We start from the raw sequence: 6,000 nt of genomic DNA, 5'->3' as shown, positions 1-6,000 counted from the left end.
CTCTTCATTATAAGGTTGAAGTTTATAATAGATAGCAAAATGAGGATTGATAAGGGTTTATTGTACTAAATCATTTCAAGATTCAAATTCAATTGAGGCCAACCACAAAATAAAATCCCTATAGAAAACTTGTAACACCTCGCCAAGCGATCCAAAAGAATTAACCTAAACTTTAACTAAGTTTTCCAAATATATTTTAAAAGAAAGAATAACATACACGTCAAACATAAAGTAGCAATAACATACAATCATACAGAAGAAAACATCACAAATTACATTCCTTAAGGATCCCAAGGTGTTGAGTCACATTTAAATTTAAATAATACTAAGTCTAATGAATACCACATCCACATGAAAGAATAATTACAAGTCCAAGTCCATTTAAATAATATACATTTGTTTTAAATGCCCTGTGGCAATAAATTTAGAATGCATAATCATCTATTCTACATGTCATAGGGTATGAAAGGCTAAAAGAATATACATTTATTAAAATAGGTTAGATCATCCCTTTCAGATCCATGAAACAAATACAATACAATAAGTAAAGATCATCCCTCATAAAGATATAACCATCCATCATAAACATATAACCATCCATCATAATACACAAAGATAGAATGAAAGAAAAAGCAGACAAGAAACTCTAGCTATGGCAATAATGGATGGATCTCAATGGTAAGAGTAAAAAGCACTACCACTTGACCACGTGGTAACCCAAAAAGGCCCACTCCTACTGCATTGAGGAGATAGTCTCAAGTCCCAAATAGGATATCAATTCAAAAAATCAAAAGTAATATCTAAGTCAAGAAAACCCTAAAATTAATCTAACTCAAAGGTTCCAAGATAAATTGACATTAAGACGCAGAGGGAAACATAGACACATAGGAAATCTACTATGTAAGCAAGTAAGTGTCATCACACAAATATATGTTAGAGTTACCCTGGTAGTCTAACTTGACCCCAACCCCCTAGTGATTCTATGTAGCACTAGTATCCTCTCGTACTAGTTTTACTAACACTCAAGGCACGGGGGAGAACATACAAAGACTCTTATTAGGTTCATTTTACTCTCATTTAGTGTAGTTTTTTCACTTTTTAAACAACTTACAATGGGTTACCCTGGCAGCCACTTTGGACCCTAGCCTTCATTGCAAGCCACTTCCCGACATTACATATAGATAACCTACCCTAAGCTCATAAAATCACAAATCAAAGAATCATAGTATTTCACTTTAGTCCTATACAAGTGAGTGGAAAGCATCAAAAGATAATTCACAATAATCCATCATTTCTTTACAAGAAATTAGAAAACATCCCAAAAATAATGATTGAAGACTCAAAAAGGTTAAGTCAAATATGTCATAACATTCATCTTGTTATCCCACAAGGAAACTGAAAGAAATAACAAATAATATAACCAAACTCATCAAAGAGCATACCACCACATTACCATGGTTAAGTTTAAAAGATCAAGATTAAATCAGCATAATACCACAATCACAGAACTCCCAAGCCTCTAGTAGATGTCCTAAAACTGGTCAACACTCTAGTCAAGCCAAACCCAAAGCTCAGACAACATACAAATAATAATGTAGTTCATAGTTTGGTTTGATTTTGAAAGCACATAGTTTTGAGTTAATAGTAAGGTAAAGTTTTTGTTTCAATGTATGTTTTAAGTAGATGAGATTCATAGTTTACCTTTACAATTTAACCCATTCTTATATTTGAATAAAATGCACAATTACCCCTATTCGATTTTAAGTCCATTATACCAAAATTGTCTAAGGGTAATTATTTATTTAAATTATTAAAATAATACTTATTAATTTTTAAATAAAATAATTTACAATTTTATTAAAATTAGTATTATTAAGAATAATAATTAAATAAATTTAAAACTTCATTGAATAACTTCCATTATTTATTGAACTTAATTAAATTACATTTAATTAAATTAATTAATAATTATATAATATAACTATATTAATCTTTCATTAATTATTTATTAAATTTATAATTATTAATAAAAATTATTAATAAAATTATTAATAAATAATAATTTAAATTTAATATTATTAATTTTTAATAAAAACATTTTTTTTTAAAATAATAATAATATTTATAAAACCTAGCGTATGTTTTAAAGGCCCACCAGCCTTAAACCTTGTGGCAACAAGTTATACTATTGTCACAGACAATAGTATTACTACTGCTGCAAGCAGCAGTGTACCTATTGCCATGGCTTTTAATAAGCCACAACGGGTATAGGGGGTGTGGGGATTCCCCACCCCTTCTCAATAATAATTAAATTTTTTTTTTTTTTTGTTTTGTTATATAATAATTTGTTTATAAATTTAAAAACAAAAACCCTCCCACCATTTTAATTTATATATATTTTATAACTGTTCAAACAATTCACTGATAGGGAAAATATGACAAACCATACAAATTTTCAATATAAAATTTCCATTCCGTTCAAAACCCTTCCCAATTTAATTTTCAATTTTAAATCTAATGATATTTTAATCTCCATGTATGCAGAAGAACCCACATGCATACCAGTAATTTTCAAATTACAATATTTAAGAATTCATCACAATGAATTTTAGATAAACAATTCACAGTCACGAAGAAGACAAAAATATTTGAATAACATAATTAACTAGGTGATCAAAACACGAGGATCTACCTAGTTCTGATGCTAAATTTGCAAACACCCAAAAGATTGTAAGAGAAGTATTTTCTCCCAAAACCTTCTCTCTGAAAAATTCCTTCTCCAAAAATCCTCAGTCCTTCGAAAATGGACCCTCAAATGCTGATAATGAATTCTCTCCTAAATTTAACTCCTTATTAACTTTTTTGAAACTTCATGCACACTTTATGCAATTGTAAATATCTTTATTTAAATTTACTTGCCTTCTCTTTTTAATTAATTTAATATATTTTAATCTCATGTATACTTTATGCAATTTTAAAAACACTTTAATAAATTAATATCTTTTTCATTCTTTAATTTATTTTCGAAGTGTTATTTGATAAAATATGTATTAACTTAAGTAATAATAATATTTAGCATTTATTTACAAATGATCTCCTAAATATATTATTATTAAATTAAATAAATATTATTACAATCTAAAATTAAACTATAATTTAATCATTAAATTTAATTCTTTTTATTTAATTAATTCTCAATTAATTATATATAATTAAATAAAAAATATCATAATAAATTTCTATTAAATTAAATCATTAAATTTATCTTTTAATTAAACTTAATAGAAAAATCACCAAAGAACTATAGCATGAAATATGAAAACCCATCATAAAATATCACATACAATATCAAACTAAAGGATTATAATCATGAATTTACGTTATATGACACATTTGAAAGGTAATCATCTCAGATACTTGTCCTAATTTTCTAGGACAAATGGGTTTAAAGGTTAGGATTTGGGCTCAAGAACTTATCTCCCCTCTCTTAACATTGAGATAATGCGATAGGGTATGCTCATCTTGGCAATTTAGTGAAGTTGATACCTGGTACCTAAAATCTACATAAAATCCATGCATGTAAAAGCACATATATACTAAGCTAAATAAGCAATGGCAGGAAGCGGTGCATCGTATAGGTCCTGACTAGAAGGTGACTATGACTCCCTTCCTTAACCACATTAGAAACATCATACATAAAGAAAATATACATGCACACCATACACATGCAAAATGGGGTAAGTATCCATAAGAAAACATGTATGATAAATCTAACTAATCATCATCAAATAACTAAAATCACTATAATAATCATCATCATGCATACATGAAGTAAATAGTACCAAGTAGTCTCATCATAAAATCAACTGAATATGAAGCAATATCTGATAATTTGAAGATAATGCTACTAATCATCAAGCATAAAACTAGCCTAAAAGAGTTCGGCAATAATAACAAAATGTAAACTAGGGGCAAGCACTATGTCCACCCCCTAAACTTAGGCTTACTCCTAGAAGCCTATAAACAAGTAGGGGTATAAATCCCATAGACCAAATGCATCCTCCCATGTAGTTGATGGCTCATTAGTAGTGCCCCATTGGACCCGTACTTGCTCTATGGTTTGACCCCTGAGGGTCAACTCCTGTTGCTCCAAAATGTGAACCGGCTTCAAAGCCAACTACTTGTCCTCTATCTACAACACGTTCCAATCAAGAACATGCACCACATTAGGAATATACTACCTAAGTACTGAAACATGGAAAACATCATGAACGTGAGCTAGGTTGGGTGGCAAAGAAAAATGGTAGGCAACTAGACCTATCCTCTCAAGAATATCAAATAGTCCCACAAAGTGATGTGCTAGATTTGAACCCTTTCCATAATAGATCGGACTCTTTTGTGGATGCACTCTTAAAAAAACTTTCTCTCCCACAACAAACTACTTATCCATCCTATGAGCATCTACATACTTTTTATGTCTATTCTGTGTTGTAGACATGTTCTCATAGATGTGCACAACCTATTGCTCCATATCTTGAAGCATCTTAGGACCCAACAGGATGCAATCCTTAGGACTATCCCAACTCAAAGGTGTATGACAAGGATGACCATACAGGGCCTGAAAAGGTGCCATGTTGACAGAACTGTGATATCCGTTGTTATGAGAAAACTCCACTAGGTAAAGATAGTCCTCTGAAAGAGTTTGTCTATCCGTCACATACATCCTCAACATATCCTTCAGAACCTGATTCACTCTCTCAGTCTACCCATCTATCTTTGGGTGATAAGCTAATTTGAAGTTCAACTGCACTCCAAGATCATGTTGCAATGATGTCCAAAATGTAGAAGTGAATACAAGATCCCTATCTAAAATGATCTTTTGGGGAATTCCAAGTAGTCTCACAATATCACACATGAAGACATTAATTATAGGAGTTGTAGTGTAGGATGACCTAATCATGAAAAATGTGCCACCTTAGTCAATTGATCAATAGTGACCATGATAGCATAATGTCAACAAGTGGTCATAGGTAATTCTACTATGAAGTCCACAGAGATGATGTCCCACTTCCATGAAGGAATGAGATTTGGCTATAAAAGCCCTACTAGATGTTGGTGTTCTACTTTGACTCTCTAGTACTCAAGACACCTAGCCACAAAATCAATGGTATCATGCTTCATCCCAATAGAATAGACGTCAAAAATTTGCATGCATCTTCTTAACACTTGGATGTGTTGAGTAAGTTGCATGATGAGTCTTTGATAAGATTAATCTATGAAGCTCATCCAGTAATAGTACATTGATCCTTCCAGAATGTCTCAAAATGCCATCTAAATCCATAACATAATCTGAAAATCTACCCTTGAATGGTCTCTTGACATCTATCTCTCTTCTCACCTACTGATACCAAATATCTATAGGGAGTGCCTAAAGTATCTGGCTCCTCAAATACACACTAAGAGTCATAGATAATGTCTCATGTCTCCTGTGACTCAAAGTGTTAGCTACCACATTCTCCTTCCCTTGAATATACTTCACCTTGAAGTCATACTCGCAAAGAAACTCCATCCAACATCTTTTCCTAACATTCAGATTAAGCTACATGAATATGTACTATAGACAACGATGATCACTGTGAAGTGCAAATTTGTGTCCCAGGAGTGTCTCCATCTCAATAAGGCATGAACTACCACAACTAACTCAAGATCACATGTAGGATAATTTAGCTCATGATCCTTGGGTTTGTGTGATTCATATGCAATCACCCATCCATCCTGCATCAATACTACTCCAATCCCCTCTAGGAAAGCATCTGTACACACCACGAAGTCACCTATTGGATTAGATAATGATAAGATAGGTGCACTAGTTAAAAGCTTCTTGAGCTTCTGAAATGCTTCCTTGCATTTCTCCATCTATGAAAACTTCTTTCCTTTCCTCTAAATGGAAGTGATAAGATGTGCTAATCTGGAGAAGTTTTGGATGAATCTGCGATAATA

This window comes from Cupressus sempervirens, chromosome 7 (genome assembly GCF_028749045.1).
Source record: "Cupressus sempervirens isolate cs-2001-9-10 chromosome 7, ASM2874904v1, whole genome shotgun sequence".
Lineage (NCBI taxonomy): Eukaryota > Viridiplantae > Streptophyta > Pinopsida > Cupressales > Cupressaceae > Cupressus > Cupressus sempervirens.
Note: the sequence above shows the minus strand (reverse complement) of the source record.